The following is a 20,056-nucleotide window of genomic DNA, read 5'->3' on the forward strand; positions in this document are numbered from 1 at the left end:
TTTATTAGCTAAATCAAAAAGCTAGTGGATGCAAAAAGATAAGAGTTCAATTTAAATTTAATTAAACAGGATTCTCTGAAACAGAGAAGGCATTCTTGGGTGATGTGTAAAAATAGGAAAGCTTTCCTGAAGAACATATTACCTGAACATATGAAAAGATTTACAGTAGAGGGAGCTACGGTAAAGAAAGGGATATGCTTAAATTTAGTTTTCCAAAAGTCCATATGGACATTTAAAATTAGAATTATCAAGCAAAAAAAAATATTATTTTATATAATGTCAGAAACTTCTGCAGTAAGCATCTGGAGAAATCTTTATTTTTAGAGGTATAAAGCATTACATTGGTTGCTTTGGCAGTAGTTATACTTGGAGATTACATACTCTGTTTCTTCTCCCAAACTCATCAATCAGCAAAATCACTCCTCCTCTCCTTGGGAGGGATGAGGGAAAGGATAAAGGTGGTTTCTTTTCCATACTATTCTAGAAAACTCCTTCCCCTCAAGGACATAAAAGCCTAACACCTCGTCTGTCTATAGGGTGACCACACATTCTGGTTTGCTGGGCACAGTCATGGTTTATACTCATTATTCCCAGGTGGTTAATAGCAGTGCCACCTTTTAATTCTCAAAACTTCCCAATTCAGACAATAAATTTTATAGACACCCTACATATGTAGCAATTGCCCTATGTATACTCAGGAGACACACAATACCTAAAATAAAAATTTTAAAGACTGGGATCCCTGGGTGGCGCAGCGGTTTGGCGCCTGCCTTTGGCCCGGGGCGCGATCCTGGAGACCCGGGATCGAATCCCACATCAGGCTCCCGGTGCATGGAGCCTGCTTCTCCCTCTGCCTGTGTCTCTGCCTCTCTCTCTCTCTCTCTGTGACTATCATAAATAAATTAAAAAAAAAAAAAAAAAAAGAATAGCTTTAAAAATTTTAAAGACTATACTTTCAAGGATCATTTCTACAATTTGTTACTAGAGAAGTTTCTCTCAATGTGTAGAGCACCGGAAACTACCGGGAGGAGGCGCAGCATCTCTCCAGACTGTGAAGCTGGTTTTTAGTGTTTGCTTCTGCAACGCCATTCACCATTGATATTGGTTATTTCTTCTCTTCCTTCGGGGGAGCAAGAGAGGGAGGATGCAGATGAGGAAATGGAAGGAAGGAAGGAAGGAAGGAAGGAAGGAAGGAAGGAAGGAAGGAAGGAAGAAAAGTTATTTAAAACTTTCTACTTAGCCTACAAAATGGAGGAATTGAAATTGCAAAAAAAAAAAATCATAAAATCAAACACGCAATAAAATTGATGTCAATTATATATGATACTTTGATTAACTTTATATATGAGTTAAACTGAGTAGGAATAAGCAGGGTTTTAAAAATATTTAATTTATTTGAGAGAGAGCAAGTGCAAGAGAGAAAAGAGAAAGAAAGAAAGAAAGAAAGAAAGAAAGAAAGAAAGAAAGGAAGGAAGGAAGGAAGGAAGGAAGGAAGGAAGGAAGGAAGGAAGGAAGGAAGAAAGAAGAAAGAAAGAAAGAAAGAAAGAAAGAAAGAAAGAAAGAAAGAAAGAGCGAAAAGAAGCAGAACCTCCCACCCCCATCAATAGAGAGCCCCAGGTGGGGCTCGATCTCAAGACCAGATCCCAGAACCCTGAGATCATGACCTGAACCCAAAGCAGACACTTAACTGACTGAGCCGCCCAGGCACCCCAGGAATACGCAGTTTTTACATATTTTACATATTTTTAAATACATATTTTTAAATAACAAAAGGGTAGAATTGTTAGTCATCTTCAATTAAGTGATTTATACTTTTTTACTCTTTGTTCCCAGGAGGGAAAAGGTCCCATATAGTCATTAGTTGAAGCTAATGCGTGCACTGAAATATCTCATCTATTTTTGTGACACTATTAAGGTCCACAGATAGAAAATGGACCAAAATTTCTTTCCTGGATTAATAACTCCCAATACTACTCCCACCTCCACTTATTTCCACTTAAATTTGAAAAAGACTTTTAATAATTAAGTTTTAGAAATTTTTAATAAGTTTTATAAATTTTTTTCAAGTGCGGGGGCCCCTGGTAGTTTCCATCTGTGCAGCATGCAACTCTTGATCTAGGGGTTATGAGTTCAAGCCCCACATTGGGCATAGAGATTACTTTAAAAAAAATTTTTTTTCCAAGTGCTTCAGTATGGAAACCAAAAATGAAATGAGAAATAATATGAACAAATGCCATAATTGAGTATATTCTTATAAGCCAACAAAGCGTAAGGAAATAAATAGGTAATAGGTAAAGGAAGATTAGTGAAGCCTATTTTTTCAAGAAGTTTACAATCTAGTGGATGAAATAGGCATAAAAAACAATGTGGCATAATGAACGATATTTCAAAATAACATTGACATTAAAAATGAGTATTACACTAGAAAGAATTTTTTAAATGCAGAGAAATAGTGACTACATTCTAATTGAATCATAGCAGATGATAGACTTACTTGATTTTTAAGTACCAAAAGAGAAGGAACTTCTGTTTTTACTTTATAATGAATTCACATACCAATAAATATATTGAGAAAAAAGTTTATACTAGAATTGAAATCAAAGACAGACCTAGTTTAAAATACAAGACCCTTGTTTGTAGAAAAATATGTCTGATAAAAAGAACAAAATGAACAAAAAGCATGGAGTCAAATGAATAAATGGGAAATGATTAACAAAAGTGTTAACAAAAGGATTCATAATTGCCTTTGAAAGTATTGTATTTTTTTAAAAGACCTAGAAAAATGATCCTACTGATAAAAGAATAGGGAATTGAAAATATTGGCTAAAAAGGAGCTATAAAAATAAATAATTTTTTCTGCATTGCCTTTTAACAAGAAAATTAAAGGAAATGTGCAATTAAGGAACAACAGTGTCTACATAAGGCTTAGGGAAAGGAAGAGGAGAGAATAGTACATTGAATGAGGATCAAAGGGAAATAGCATTAATATAACGGGTACTAAAGGAGCTTGTGATGAGTTTGCTGATGCATTCAGAGCTGACTGACCAATGAGGGCACCCTCATTGAACTATTGCAGCAGCCTCTTACCAGTCTCTCACCTTGTTCTCTTGCTTTGTCCAGTCTAGTTGCAACACAGCAACCACAGCGTCCTGCTAAAAACTTGTCAGATCATGCCACTCTTCTTCTGCTCATAATTTTTCAATGGCCTCCATGCCCCTCAGAGTAGATTAAGGTTTTATAGCATCCTAGTAAGCCCTATATGATTTGGTCACAGTTTCCTCTCTGACTCCTCTCCCATCTCCCCCAAAGACCTCTCTCTGGTCACATCAGCATCCTTGAAGTCCCGGCAACAGACCAGGCCACACCCTCAGGGACTTTGCTGCAGCTCAGTGGTTCTCAAAGGATGACCTAGGGATCCCTGTAAGTCCTCAGGATCTTTTCATGCGATCTCAATGGTCAACAATAAAATGAATGGTCAACAATAAAATGAAAGATCTTTGGGGTCTTTAACATATTTTAAGAGTATAAAAGAGTCCTGAGACTAAAGCATTGAGAATCATGCCTCTCGTGAATCCACTCCAGCCTGGGGTAGCCTGGCCTCAGATATCTGCCCAGCTCAGTCCTATTCCTTCTTCAATACTTTGCTTGTACTTTACTATCCTGGTAAGGCCTACCCTGACCACCTCTTCCCAATCCCAGACTTCTCATTCTCCTTACATTTTCTCTTTTCCATGGTATTTATTACCTTGCAACATACTATATAATTTACTTAAATATCACATTTATTGTCTATCTCTAACTGTGATTAGCATTGCATAATATATAGAGTTACCAAATCACTATGTTGTACACCTGAAACTAATATATGATATGTCAACTATATTTTAACAATAAAAATTTTAAATATATATATTTCCAAGACATATTGAAATAGTGGCTTTACAAAATGCAGCGAAAATATATACTTTCATCAAAATTTAATTGGGGAAAAACATTTAAAGAACATATAAAAATAAAAGTAGCATAAAGACTGCAACTTTTTCTGGTGAACCTATGGCAGAAGAAAAGAAATCTTTGAAACATCTTGTATCAGTAATTATACGCTCCAGCTTGAGGATGACACACACCACTTCCATCACTGTTCATTACTTATTAGCTAGAACTAGTCACCTGGCCCCACCCAACCGAAAAAGGGACCAAAAGTATACTCCTACCATTTATCTGAAGGCAGGAACCTGAAAATATTTGACAAATAGCACTACTGCATTTGATAAATCAATTCAATAACCAAGATTAATAAAATTTCATGTGAAATTAGTTCAGAATATACAATGACTGTAAAAAGCAAGTAAGTTCCAGTTTCATTATAAATAATAAATGGCTTAATCTTGACTTATATAGTAGAAAAATAGGTTAAAGGAGACGCCTGGGTGGCTCCCCAGTTGAGTGTCTACCTTGGCTCAGGGTGTGATCATGCAGTTCTGGGATCAAGTCCCACATCAGGCTCCCTGCAGCGAGCCTGTTTCTCCCTCTGCCTAAGTCTCTGCCTCTCTATCTGTGTCTCTCATGAATAAATAAATAAAATCTAAAAAAAAAAAATAGGTTAAGATATATTACATTAATCATAATGAACTTTATTAGTGGTTTGGACTTGGGAGCATTTCATATCTTCCTTCCTTCCTTCCTTCCTTCCTTCCTTCCTTCCTTCCTTCCTTCCTTCCTTCCTTCCTTCCTTCCCTCTTTCTTCTTTCAGCAAATATTTGTTGAACCCTTCTATGTATAGCTAATGGCTCTAGGTAATAGGGATACAACAGTGAATAGAAAAGATTCTTGCCTCCCACAGAGCCTACTGGGAGAACACTGGCAATAAACAGGTAAGCAGAATTTCAAAATCAAAATAGTTATATATTGTGATAAATATTATAATGAAGATAAACATTTGATAAAGAATACCTGGGATAGTCAGAAAAGTCTTTTGAAAGTGATATTTGAGATGAGATGTATTTAGACTATAAAGGAGCTAGTTTTGCAAAGATCCAGAGAAAGAGAATTTCAGACAGGGGACATGTGCGAAAGTCCTGGCATGACTGAGAAGTAGCAAGGAGTCCTGTATGGTTTGTACCGGGGGAAGAAGAAAGGTGAGAGATGAAGTTACAGCGCCAAGCAGAGACCAAACCATGTAGGGCTTTGTTGTTGAAGGTGACAGGTTTAGATTTTATTCTAAAAAGGTAGAGAAAAGTCATGAAAGGATTTTAACCAGGGGATTGCCTGGATTTCTTTTATGTTTTTAAATTTTTCATTGGTTTCTGTAAAAGAATGGATGGGGGGGGGGCGATGCCTGGATTCATTGATTTTGTCTACAACTATTTTGGTCTTCAGTTTAACCCCTCTAGTTCTGAATTAAAAAAACAAATTAACTGTTTAATTCCATTTAAATGCAATCAAATCCAACATCTTTAAAAGTATTATGTTTCTTTCTATAGAATAAAAGTGCTCAATCTTTCTATGGCCTCCTTCATTTTTCTACATCTCTCAACAAGAGTGGTATCCTTTCATGTAGGGGTACATAAGGGGAGCTTAAATAACCTCATGGCAGCAGGAAAAAAAGCAAAGATCTGGAGTGTAAGGTCTTTTGCTTCTTCTGGTTTGTAATATAATATTCTTTATCTACCAGGATATTGCCTACCTTTGGAGGTATTTAAGGCTGAAGTTTAAGTTGGGCGCAGCTGTCATTTGGTTTGTCTAGTTTCATGGTAATAACTCCTGGGTGGCTAAATATCATTATGTCCCGCTGGTCCAGGTCCCTGCTCTAGATCTGGCTGTGCTTTCTATTTGATCCGAGTCTCTTCTAACATCCTGGCCACTAGGCCTGTTGCTCTGCTAAGGTGACTCCTTCTGGCATGCTCTCCAGTCTGACGCTCAATAACTTGGGGTCAATGCGTACCACATAGAATCAGAGGCAGCCCAGGAAAGCTACGTGACCATAGTTCATTTTTAGATGGCTCTGCTTAAAATTGGTGTATGGCAGCCAGCATGTTTGCTTCCTTCCAGAATCTCAAATGGTGAATAGGAGGGAAAAGTACTCCTCTGCTCTCAGTGTTCTTCTCACTTAAAGAATGCTTGCTCTAGGCCAGAGCCAAAACCCACAGAGGGAAAAGTACAGAGACATCTGCTCCCCTCAATCTTATTTTCTTACTCTCTTCTTCTTCCCATTATTCTCCTTAGTTCAAAAAGGAATGTATCTTATCCCAGAGAAGGCCTGGCAATCATAGGTAGGAGTGGCATCTCTCTATTGCTGGAGAACTGCTTAGCCAAATATCCTTCAAGCTAACATGGCTATTATCTTGCTGCACAATTCATATTTACATATGAAAAGCAGAATTTTAATTTATTTATTCTTTTTCAAGATTTCATTTATTTATTCACGAGAGACACAGAGAGAGAGGCAGAGACATAGGCAGAGGGAGAAGCAGGCTCCCTGTGGGGAGCCAGCTGCAGGACTCGATCCCAGGACCCTGGGATCACGACCTGAGCCGAAGGCAGATGCTCAACCACTAAGCCACCCAGGTGCCTCGAATCTTAATTTATTCCATTTGCATTGCTACTATAACAAATTTTAAATTCATCTTACACAAAGGGAAGCTTCCTTAAAACCAAGATGAAAGTCATGAGCTCAGAAAAGCAAAAAAGAAAATTATATTCTCAATTTTTTTAAAGTACTCATAATTACTATTTGAGTCAATCAATCTTCACATCAAATTTATATGTCCAGTGATCTTATTACTTCTATTTTAGGGAAGAAACTGATACTTATGAAGATATTTTTACTTTTTAATTTATAATACAAATTATCAAATTACATTATTGGGACTCCAACCATTCTGTCTACAAAACTCATGCTAAAATGCTTTCTCTTGAAATTTTTGTAGTTAATACTTACAAAGAAAGGAAAATAAAAGTCAAGGATTCCAGTATGTAACATGGATGAAGACAGATCAACTTAAAAATTTACATTCTAACAAAAGCCCAAAAAAGCAAATAATCTGAAACAGAATCAAGTTAATATATTGCTTAGGAATGATGTAAGAAAGCCACAGAGCAGGAAGCAAGCTGGCATTGTTCTGGGCAAATGCTCAAGCGTTATGATCAACCCAAAATCTCAGTAGCTTAATAGAACAAAAATTTATTTTCTGTTTCCATTACATCTCCCATTTGAGTTGACAGACTTTCTGGTCCACACAGAGATCTACACAGAGATGAAGCTGCCACCATTTTGTTAGCTTCACCATCCTGGGCATGCACCTTCCTTAGTATTTCATCAGGGGAAGAAAGATACTTGAGAAACTCTCATGGGCTTTTGACTTTCTCAGCCTGCAAATAACACACTTATGTCCACTAAGATTTCACTGGTCAGAACAAGTCCTTTATACTCACCCAATTGCAAGGGAGCCAGGGAGAGTAGGAGAGCAAATGGAATGTTTGCTCTGTCTCTGTCACAGCCCTGTGAACCCTGATCCACACATTCAGCTTAGGGAAAGGAAATTTCCCTAATTAGGATCTGAAATCCTAATTTCAGATCTTTCATTTCCAAGGTTGCTTTTAGGTTCAGAATAAATATTATCCTTGTTTTAGAGACTGCTTTACATTTTGTGACTGGGGAAGAATATTTCAAGAGCTTTGTAAATCTTTATTAAAGGTAAAATTACATGGGACGCCTGGGCAGTTCAGTAGTTGAACGTCTGCCTTCGGCTCAGGTTGTCATCCCGGTCCTGGGATGGAATCCCACACTGGGTTCCCTGCATGGAGCCTGCTTCTCCCTCTGCCTGTGTCTCTGCCCCTCTCTCTGTGTCTCTCATGAATTAAAAAAAAAAAAAAAATCTTAAAAAAAAAGACCAAGTTACAGTTCTAAGGTCGTTGCAGGTAATCTATTTTTTTTTTTTTAAGATTTTATTTATTTATTCACGACAGATACAGAAAAAGACACAGGTAGTGGGAGAAGCAGGCTCCATGCAGGGAGCCCGACGTGGGCCACGATTCAGGATCTCCAGGATCACACCCCTGGCTGAAGGTGGCGCTAAACCGCTGGGCCACAGGAGCTGCCTTCTATTTTGCTTTTAATGAAGTAGTGTTTATGTGATGAGAACACATCTATTCTTACCCATGTTGGGAATAAGATACCCATGCAAGTAGAAACGTAGGGTCTCTAGTGATTGTATGGTTTCTGTCACCACTACTCGCTTGTGACCACTTACTTGGCCTTTCTACTGGTTTAAATATAAAAGAGTGACTTAAAAAGTCAAGCGCCCAGCTTTTCACTTACACTGACAGGTTTCCATTTACAGAATTCCTTATTACATTACAGAATGTGGAATAAGAGAAATGTGCAAATTTGAATATGAACATGGGGTACCCTAAAACCTAACGTAATAAGAAATTGATATATTTAGGAAATGTAAGGAAGTAGCACCATCTGGTGGGTAAGAAAGAAAGAATGTGGAGAATCACTGAATGCGTATTGCGGGTGCTTTTTAAAATTATTATTGCCATAGACATAATCAGGTTTTCAAATGAGACTTTTTGGGAGCTTTAGAATTGAGACCTGAGGAATCAAATCCTCATCTGAGAAAACAGGGACAAATGCATGGTATGTGCCCTTTCGTATTACCATTTCTGACTGATGTTTGTTCACATGAAACGCAGGTCAATTAAAGCAGCCTTGGTGATGATGAGAGGGTTATTTACAACCTGAGACTATTAGCATCAAAGAGCCTAGTATCTTGGTAATTTTAGACAGTTTACACATGCCAGGCCCAGACACTGAGTACTGGCTTCCAATTATTAGTAAAGCGCCAACAGGGAGCCTTTCTTCATACCTGTTTATTGGTCAGTACCAGAAATAATTGTTAAATTTTTCTTTTTTTGACAAAGGCAAGAGAAATAAAAAAGTTTTCAGCTTTTCAGTTCTGAAGTATCCATTTACTTAGCTGACATTTTTTCACAACTTGAAGATTGCTTCCTTGCGAGATTAAGTTTGGAGTTCAATTTGGCCATTTTTGAAAGGTTAACTTCGTTAAATAGAGCAACAATGTAATAAATCTGATCTGGAATTCTACCCTGATACTTTTATCTCATATTTTCTGTGATGTTCAGCAGCAAAAAGAGAATAGTAGACATTTTACATAGGAAGGGAAGGGTACAAGCTATCCACTCATTTATCATTGAGCCTTATCAAGCCAGACTTCTTTAAGATTTCTTTTTAGTTGACTTTTCCTCCATGCATCTCAAAACCATATGTTGTATTTTTTTTCCTAAGGATTTCACTTATTCACTTGAGAGAGAGAGAGAGAGAGAGAGAGAGAGAGAGAGAGAGAGAGAACAAGCAGTGAGGACCGTCAAAGGGAGAGGGAGAAGCAGATTCCCCGCTGAGCAGGGAGTCAAATGCAGGGCTCAATCCCAGCAGACACTCAACTGACTGAGCCATGCAGATGCCCCCATATATATATTTTTTTTAAGATTTTGTTTATTTACTTAAGAGAGGGAACAAGAGAGAGAGCACAGAGGGAGAAGGAGAAGCAGACTCCCCACTGAGCAGGGAGCCAGACTTAGGGCTCAATCCTAGGACCCCATGTGGGATCATTAACTTGAGCTGAAGGCAGACACTTAACCAACTGAGCCACCCAGGTGCCCCCAAACCATGTGTATTTTAAAGTATCTGAGTATATATAGCCAAAATTTCTGGTCAGCAGGCTTCTGTGGTCAAGAGAGATGGCATAGCCCAAAGGTTGAAAGCCCAGACTCTTTTACCAGATTCCCAATTTTCTGAGATTCTATTATCCCTCAGCTCTCACTTCTAATTCCCATGCCTTTCACCCTAAGCAACTACTAATTTACTTTCTGTCTCTACAGAGTTGCCTATTTTGGACATTTCATACAAATGGAATAATACAATAAGTGATCTCTATAACTGGCTTCTTTCTCTTAGCATTATGTTTCCAAAGTTCATCCATGTTATAGTACATATCAGCACTTCATTGTTTTATGCTGAATAATTTCCTTTGTATGGATATACTACATTTTGTTCATCCATTCCCCCAGCATGAACTTTTGAATTATTTTTTTAAGATTTATTTATTTATTCATGAGAGACAGAGAGAGAGATGCAGAGACATAGGCAGAGGGAGAAGCAGACTCCCTGTGGGGAGCCTGATGAAGGACACAAACCCAGGATCCCAGGATCATGCTCCAGGCCAAAGGCAGATGCTCAACCACTGAGCCACCCAGGCGTCCTTGGACTTTTGAATTATTTCCATCTTTTGGCTATTATTAATAATGCAGCTATAAATATTAGTGCACACATTTTTATGTGGATATGTTTTCATTTCTCTTGGAACAGAGTTAGTAGGCCCTGGGAGTGAAATTACTACATCATATGATAACTCTGTCTTTAATCAAGACTACCTGATTTTTTAATTCTCTGTTCCTTGCCCTGTGTTTTGGGGCAAGTTATGCCTCAGTTTGTTTATCTATAAAGTGGCACCAATAGTACTTCATGTGGTTGTTTTAAAGATTAAACAAATAACAATGTGAAAGACTCATAATATATCCATAAACATCACCTAAGTGGATTTTTAAAATTAATTCCCAGATTTTCTTCTTTAAAGATTTTGTGAGAATCTTTAAACCAGAATGACATAAGGAATATTCTCAGGTTTGGTCAGATCTGGATACTTCTTCCTCAACTGTCCCAGCTCTGCCAATCATTTTCTGTTCTCCCATGATGTCTACCTCCATACCATTCCCTATTTGAATTGTTACATCTTTTCTTCAGTGTCTTACAGGGTTTTAAATAGTATTTATTCTTTGCATTGGCAAAAGTTCAAAATTCACTTTAATACAAGCTTTATAGAGGCTTCATTTCCCTGCAATATAGTTTGCAAACAGTTGACTTCCTGATTTACTTATAAACTGTGGGGAAGGTTTTTATTTATTTTCTTGGCTCTTTACTCTTAACCTGAGCATCCTACCCTATGTGTCTCTGTCACATGGCACCGGAGGAACTCATTTTATTCTTCTCCATTTGCTTCTTGGGGTCCAAACTGAAATGGCTCTCAACATGGTATGGGGCCATGTCTCTTCCCTGGTAACTATTATACATTCTACTAATAGTTTTTCTGATTAAGCCAGTCATGCGGGATGTCTGGGTGGCTCAGTGGTTGGGTGTATGCCTTCGGCTAAGGGCATGATTCCAGGGTCTGCGAATGGAGTTCTACATCGGGCTCCCTGCGAAGAGCCTGCTTTTCCCTCTGCCTTTTTCTCTGCCTCTCTCTCTGTGTCTCTCATGAATAAATAAGTAAAATCTTAACAAAACAAAACAAAATAAAACCCAATCATGCTTATAATTGTGTAGGCTACATTGATAGTAAGCTCTCAAGTCCTGAGATGCTCTGTTTAACACGACCCAGAGGATTCTGGCTCACAGATTTTTTTTTCCCTACAAAAACAGTTAGGTTGGCATAAAGATCAAATATATTTTATAGCTAACTATCCACCAAATATATCAAATTATTCTTTGGCAAAGAAGACAAAGGGGAATTATGTTTACTAGTAGCTTACCATGTAGCAGACACTAGTTGCTTTAAGGAATATTTTAGAGTAGGTCAAAGTCGGAGCATGACATAAGGTCCTCTGTATGCCCCTGATAACACAGCTTTGGGTGACAGAATGTTCCAGGAGCTTTGTGACCATCACAGAATGCTCCCAAGGACTGAAACAGATGCCCAGACGTACATCTTGTTTTGCATGCTCCCAGGATCTGTAAAAGAGTGCTCAAACCTGGTTCACATGTTGTATTCAGGCATCCAGAAATCAGTCTATGGAACTGGAATCCCCCAAAGGAGGTTGGTCTGGAGACAGGGACCTCAGAACCTATGGAAAGCTATGGAAGAACAAGCCTGAGCTGGTAGTTTGCCCAAATGTCAGAAGGAGTAGTGGCAGCAAGAGGCTGTGCTTGATCTTCCCTGACATTTCCCTTCTCTCCCTCAGCTTGAATAGGCAATGAAAGCAGAAGGCAGGGACCTAAGGGGCTTAACTGTTGAAGTATCTCTGATCATGGGACCCTAAAGGATTTTTCTCTACTGTCCAGAAGGAAAGAGAAGCATAAGATCAGCAACCTAGGGATAAGAGAAGAGTTGTGAGAATGAAATGAGTGCAGGCATAGTTCACCCACGGGGCTTCCCAGACAGAATAAATTAATATGGAGCAAATACAGAGTGTATTTCATAATAATACCTTCCATTATATCTGTGAAATATGCACACTTAATATACCCACATAGGAAATAGGATGAAACAAGAATGTTTGGTATTATCTGGGGTAGCAGATCTGCCTTTGGGGACTGAATGTGTGTCTTTGCTCAAGACATTCCCTGCATTAGAAATACCTGCCTTCCCAGTCATCCTTTGTCCAGATGGGAGGTGACCTATTCTTTCAGGCCCAGTTCAATGACCCTTCTGTACTGAAATGCCCAATGCCTCTAGTTGAAAGTGGTTACAACCTCCATTGAACTCTGTTCCTCTTTTAGTATTCATCACTTTATGTCCAGAATTATAGTTTGTGTGTGTTTCTGTTGTTCCCACCCTGACAAAAAGTCTTCTTGAAGGTAACAGTTACTGATAAATCAGTGTTTTCATCAGAGCCTGCTCCAGGTCCTTGCCTAGGATGTCTTGATAAATACATGGTGAATAAATAAACTTTTGGGTCATTTTGGTTTCTGGGCTTTAAGTTATTCTCTCTAATTTGTACAATAGCAAGTCCTAAAAGAAACTTCTATCAGAGTGACTGTAACCTTTTATGTATGGTAGTGGTCTGGTGGTAAGCATTTATTAGGTAGTAAAGGAATGAACAGTAGCAGCCTGGGCTTTAGCTTTGAGTTTGAGAGTTGGCTTAAAATGACATTTTAAGTGAGGGAATTTTGTGAACAGAGGTAGTAAAATCGCACAGGCTTTGAAGTGTACTCTGGTGACTATACAGTAATCAAGGTACTTCCTTGTTCTCCCATGACATGTTCCTGATATTTATCAGTGATATAAACTCACTGCTAAAATTGTAACAAAAGCAAAGTACAAATGTCTGTGTACTTATCAAATATTTCACTTTCAAAGATATTTCTGTGCCCCCAATGAACAATGTGTACTTTCCATCCAAATTTGGAACACTTTACTAACTTCACATTACGTAAATAGACACAGTATCACAGAGATACAATGACTTCTTAGGGGAAAAAAGCAGAGCTGAAATCTATTTTAGATCGAAGAATTTTAAAATTCTAATTCAATGTGTTTGACATCCAATATTCCTTGTACCTTGGGGGAAAGCTCATCAAAATGGTATGACTGGAGGATAGAGATTTGTTCTTCAGTTCTATTCAACTAGTTTTACATTTTAATGCACCTAAAAATCCTAAAACCAGAATCACTCTAGAAGATAAGAATAATAATCCACAGTATACTGTGTTCATTGATCCAATTTTGATTGATTGATAACATATAGTAGCACTATGTTGAATGCTAAAGATCCAACATCTAGCCCCTACCCTCAAAGAGACCACTGTTTATGGGAGTAGACACAAACACCAACTGGTAAATCTTTATTTTTGTTTAATATCATTTTAATTTTCCCTGCAAATTTAGTCAGTTTGTCATAGTAAAATAAATGGTCTCCTTTCCTAACTTGTACCTGAAAAGATAAGGTCTATTTTCTCTTTATATGGCAGCTGCCCCTCCCTCACCCAAAATACACAAACAGAACAATTCAGAAAATTTAACTGTTTGGGATTCAGGCCCATTGAGGAAGATTATATTGAATTATCTCAGAAGGAGAGTGGATAGAGAAATTGAATTATTGTTTGGAATTGAATTCCTGAAGTGGGTAAGGACAAGGGTCCTATATCCAATCAGAATCCCAGTAGGTGGAATGACCGGTGGTAAGGAGCGCACATCAGTGGCTGGTGGTTCAGTCTCTACAGCTATAGCCTTGCAAGCCCTGAGTCTGAGTTGTAGAAAGGGCACTACACAAGCAACGGAGTAGCCTACCTTCCAGTAGGCCACATGGGCTTGAGCAATGGACATGACAACTGGGCGACAAGAATGAGCTCAAGTCAAGAATCCTTTCTCCATGATGATGTAGAATTGAACTATATAATACTCCTGGGGAATCATGAACAACCTCAAAGAAGGACTCTCTAGTGATTAATATTAAAGGTGTTGGGACGCCTGGGTGGCTCAGAGGTTGAGCGTCTGCCTTCGGCTCAGGGTGGGGATTGAATCCCATATCGGGCTCCCTGTGAGGAGCTTGCTTCTCCCTCTGCCTATGTCTGCCTCTCTCTCTGTGTCTCTCATGAATAAATAAATAAAATAGTTAAATAAATAAATAAATAAATAAATAAATAAATAAATAAACAAACAAAGAAACAAACAAACCGATATGTTGACAAGGGAATTCAGACAAGATTTATTTTGATTTATTTTTTTTTTAACATGGGGCTTGAACTTACAACCCTGAGATCAAGACCTGAGCTGAGATTAAGAGTTGGACACTTAACCAACTGAGCCACCCAGGTGCAACTTATTTTGATTTTTTATAATAAGGTAATACAACTTTTGTTTTGTCCACGTCTCATGTGGCAAATTTGTATCCCTTATAACACATATGGTGTGATAACTACTAAAATAGAGTGGATACTATGTGCTCATAGTAGTAAGCAACTACGGTATTTTCTAGCTTTTAAAATGTGTTTGATCACTTTAACATTTTCGTATTGGAAATGTCTTAAATGTCACATGTCTTAAACTGATGCATATCTTTAATATTCTACTTGTGTGCTTTGATTTAGCAAAAAAGCTGATACCTTAGAATCAAGAAAATATCAAAATCCGCTAGGGAGCTAAGAGGGAGAAAGGAAAGCACCATATAGAATTGATTTTTTGATTGATTCAAAAGACGAGTAGTAGGGACTCATGCGTGGCTCAGCGGTTAAGCGCATCTGCCTTTGGCTCAGGGTATGATCCTGGAGTACCTGGATCGAGTCCCACATCGGGCTCCCTGCATGGAGCCTGCTTCTCCCTCTGCCTATGTCTTTGCCTCTCTCTTTCTGTGTCTGTCATGAATAAATAAATAAATAAAATCTTTAAAAGAAAAAAAAAGATGAGTAGTGAACAAAATGAAGTAAAGACAGCATGTGTGTAGATGGAAATATGTGGGAAAACACAGCAGTGCAAGAAAACCTGAGCATTATTGGCAAGGGAATGATTTGGCATCTCTTTTAACTAATATATAAAAACTACTTGTTGGGCATTTATTTAGAGGGTATGGAAAATTATATTAATAAAAATTTGACATAGAAATAAATTCCTTTACTGATTGACATCTATTGGTCAGAGCATGGTCAATGTTCTGAAAGAATGTGACCACTTAGTTGGATACAGATCCTTAGATTACAATTTTAAATAAAAAGATTATGTCCCCAGTAAGTAGTATTGTGACCTGCATTGTGGACCTTGGAATTGTGGCTGTTTGTAACTGCTTGTTTGCAAGAAAGTTCAGCATAGATAGCTAATTCTAGCAAGGGGAGTTTTGTTTTAGATTTTTATTTCCACTGAAGGGCTTGCCTCTTTTGGCAGAAATGAAGTTTGGCCAAGGATGACAGGTCAAAGCCTGCATTATCTGGCAACGTATTACCAACATAATCCAGGGCTGTGCAGCACTTTTATAGGTTGGCACTGGGCTGGATTTGTCCATGCCATGCCTTAATCTAACTCTGAGTTCAAGGCACTTTGAGAACTTAAAATGTGTTTATGGGAAGGAGAGGAATTGATGCAATATAGCAAATTATTATTTTAATGAACTGCTTGGGCATACACGGTCTCTCTTGATCTCCACATCATTATGAGGCATCATCACCTCCATTTTAAAGATTATGAAGCTACTACTGAGGAAATTAACTTATCTTAGACAAGGGTAATCTGATAGTAAATAAGTAGAAAATGGAGTGTAGGTCCCCTGAATCTCAGTTGATGTGCTGCCCCGCTACCCACCCCATCCCCCAAAACAGGCACGTGGCTGTCCAATCCAAGTGAGTCTTTCATTTGTTCAAAGAAATCAATATATTAAATGTTTCAGTAATTGTTTATTCCACAAATATTAAAGCAACTGAAAGGATGAAAGTAAAGTAACTGGTTTAGGTTAGAAAAACACCATCTTTCCCTTTGTTACACTCAACATAAAAGTCCTCTACACAATTAACAGGCTCCTAGTTGCAAATGGTGGACACTGTGGCTCATGATCTGACTCCTAAGATGTGAATCATAACAAAAGGGACAACCACATAATTGGACCCAGTGATTGCCAGGGCCCCTCCCACATCCTGAAAGTCTCTTGGTTTTCAATGGAGTGGGTAGCTGTTGTGAAAATTGGCAAATTCAAATCTAAGCAGTTGTGGCTTATAAGGCTCTTGATAGAGTTAAGGTAAGCAAAGTTATTTGTAGCAAAATACATGCAAGGAAAGTCCTCTGGGATAAACATTCCTAAACAAAGTTGCTGAAACACTGTGGATTTTTAACCACAAAGTAATTCCCTAGTAATCAGTTTTGAATGCTGACAGGCTTGTTTTCTTCCTGGTTTCTTATTTCTGACCTCTTTAATTCCCTTCTTTAGCAACAGTAAGAATATTCCAAAATAATTCTTTCCACGGACTCAGTCAGCAGCTGTGAAACCTCTAAACTTCTGTTTTTATTTGGTTAGTCATTAAGTGAGGTCAGTGTGGGGGTTATGTCACACTTTGTAATTGAATTAAGCAGCTTTTCAACTGGTGAAAAATATAAGATTCTCAATTACTATTGCTATTTATGTAGTACACAGCAAGTGTGCTAAATTTCTGACTAATATGTTGAAATCATTCATCTGGCAACATTTTAATTTTATTTTTTCATTGTGTGTGTGTGCTTTCTTTTAGTTTTTTTCCTTGTTATTTTAATAAATAGACTGAAATTAAAGAATTTGAAAAAAATCAAAACTGGACATACTTGAAAATACCAGTATAATTATTTATGATACAGATGGGAGACTAAAGTAAATAACATTTAAACCACAGAATTAAACCCTCTTTTACAAATATACTCTGCTGCTGTTACATGGACACAGTCACATATACACAGCAGCCAGATACCTGGAAAGTTCTTGCTAAAATAACAAGATTAGCCTGGGGCTCCTGGGTGGCTCAGGGGTTGAGCATCTGCCTTTGGCTCAGGTTGTAATACCAGGGTTCTAGGATCAAGTCCGTATCAGGCTCCCTGTGGGGAGCCTGCTTCTCCCTCTGCCTCTTTCTCTTTATCTCTCATGAATAAATAAAATCTTTAAAAAAAAAAAAGATTAGCTTATAAACATAGTTTATGACAATTACTGTATTGAAAGAGAGTGGTCAAATGCTATTGTGCACAGTGGTGATTCACTGTATTTTATCTCACTGGTAGAACTTTAACATACCTGTGAAAGTTCCTTTTCAGGATCTTAAAGAATTAGCCCTCTAACACTGAAGTGTACTCACTTGTGTCATAAAGTCATAGTCATGGGAATCATAGGTAATTTCCTCAAAATCCTTAACTACTATTTAAAGAGCCTTCATATTTTGTTCCCAATTATCTTTAAATTTCTATTTGTCCCCTCAGCACCCTTGCCTACTCCCAGCAATGTGAATCATGGGTTTTTCTGGTATTTCTTCTTTCTACAAACAATTCTCTTTGCCTGGAAATACTTCTACCTCTGCCTGTCATTTTAATCTTCTCTGCTCACATAGCACCTCCTCAGTAAAATCCTTTTCAGTGACATTGGGTAGAGGTGAGCAGGTACTGTGTTTTTGTTTTTGTTTTTGTTTTTGTTTTGGTACTGTGTTTTAATGTCACTTTGTTTATACCTGTTATGTGAACCAGATTAACACCATCCTGGATAAATCTGCCATGACTGCTTCATGACCTGAAGCCTTCCTGAACACAGCGTTCCCCCCCCCCCCACCATTCTTTTCTTTTGTTTAACCACACCCTTAAGTACATACTTAAGGCATAATGTCCTTGATCTACTCTGGAGATATGACTGTGACACATATGTATTCTCAAGCATTCCCCTCCAGGGTGGTCCCCCAGCATGTACTCGCTAATCTGTAGGGCTATAAAAGCAGGTCTTATGGGAGGTGGGGTTGTGGAGATCTCATCTTGTGGCCCCACAAGACATGCCTCTGTTCATAAGTCCCCTTAATAAAATATTTCCTGTCAAGCTGTACTTCTTAGCCTTTTTGTTTGGTTCTCCAGCTCCTTCAGCCTTTGGAAGTCATTTTGCATATACTTCCGTTTCAAGCAAATAGCACCTAATGCAATCATCTGTACTTTACTGCTAGATTAACCCCACTAACATTTATAGGATTTTGGAAATCTTTGGCAAGAACTAACTAGAAATACAATTTTAAAAAACAACCAACCAACCAAAAATAGAAAAGTCCCTGCATAGAGGAGGCAAATCAATCCATTTATTTATGTGCAATTTGAGGATAATGATCATGTCTGATTCATCTTTGGATTATCAGCGTTAGGCTAGCATTTGATGTAGAAAAGACATATGATAAGTATTTACCGAAGTGAATCAGAATTTCAGAGCTGAAATTCAGATTTTCTGATCATGAATAAAAGAAAAATATTTAAGTAGGTATCTGTTCATGTTACTGCTATACTCTAGAAAAAGGCAGAGAGTTTGATTATATAAAAATCGTATATTTATGGGTGCCTGGGGAGCCCAGTTGGTTAAGCACCTGACTCTTGGTTTCAACTCAGGTCATGATCTCAGGGTCTTGGAATAAAGCCTGCTCCCTGCCTGCTCATCAGGGAGTCTGCTTGTCTCCCTCTCTCTCTCTGCCCCTCTTCACCCAACATCTCTCTCTGGAATAAATAAATCTAAAAACTTTTTTGTATTTATTTATATATGATAAAAAGTAATGCAACTATTAGTCAAAAATCTGGCTTTGAAAAATTCTGAATATGACTAAATTAGCTTTAAGTATGTTCTGTGGGATGTTAATATGTTCTATAGGAACAAAAGGAACTCCATAATGAAGTAAATTAAGCAAACATTGATTTAAACAAAGTTTCTGTCTTATATGACTTCTCAAATGCTAGTATGTGTTATAAATCTCTAAGAGCAGGATAGATTCATTTCCCAAACTTATTTGACCAAGGAATTGTTCCATCAGCAAAGATCTTACATAAAGGGTGACCATGTAATTTGTTGCCTAAACTGGGACAATTTTGGGAACAAAAGAGAGAGCTGTTAATTATGCCAGGATAATAGTTGTAAACTGGGATTATGCCAGGCAATCCAGGATGTATGGTCGGTCACCCTAATCTTATAGGATTAGTTTTCTTTTGGAATACACTTTCAAAAAAAGAAAAACTAAACTGGGGCACATGGGTGGCTCAGTCAGTTAAGTGTTGAACTCTTGGTTTCCATTTAGGTCATGATTTCAGGATTGTGAGTTCAAGCCCCACTTTGAGTAGAGGATTACTGGAAAAAGATAAATAAACTTTAAAACAAAAGTGACTTATAGTATTGTTGTAAGGCTTCAATGACTAAACTAATGTAAGGATTTAGCACAAAACCTGTAACATATTAAGCACAATAAATGTTGGCTTTGTTAGTATATTATTTCTATTATTGTTAATGTTATTGTAAGTATTGTAAAGTAGCAGAAACAGGAATCAAACTCAGATCTATCTGATTTTAGGATCTACACTTTTTTAAAGAACAACACAATCTGCATGCAAGCATCAATTAGTTTATTGCAACTAATTCCAAAAACACAATACTACTTATTGAATGATCGTTTTTGCTGTGTACTCAACGTGTTTGTTCTTACTTTGCAAACTTCTTTAAGGGGTTCAAAATGTCAAAGAAATAGATAATGAGTATTCATGTTTAAAAAACCAGCCAAGGTTAGTCAGTTTGAACTCTTCCGAAGAAA

The 20,056-nt window shown here is 37.7% G+C and overlaps 1 non-coding gene across 1 annotated transcript; it reads left to right on the top strand.

Moving 5' to 3' along the window:
* The first annotated feature begins 943 nt into the window (after positions 1-943).
* LOC112675138 (small nucleolar RNA U3) lies at positions 944-1,157 on the top strand. Its single transcript, XR_003145774.1, has one exon. It is a non-coding gene; the product is annotated as a small nucleolar RNA U3 (small nucleolar RNA).
* Positions 1,158-20,056: the final 18,899 nt, after the last annotated feature.

Source organism: Canis lupus, chromosome 14, assembly GCF_003254725.2.
Source record: "Canis lupus dingo isolate Sandy chromosome 14, ASM325472v2, whole genome shotgun sequence".
In the NCBI taxonomy this organism is placed as follows: Eukaryota; Metazoa; Chordata; class Mammalia; order Carnivora; family Canidae; genus Canis; species Canis lupus.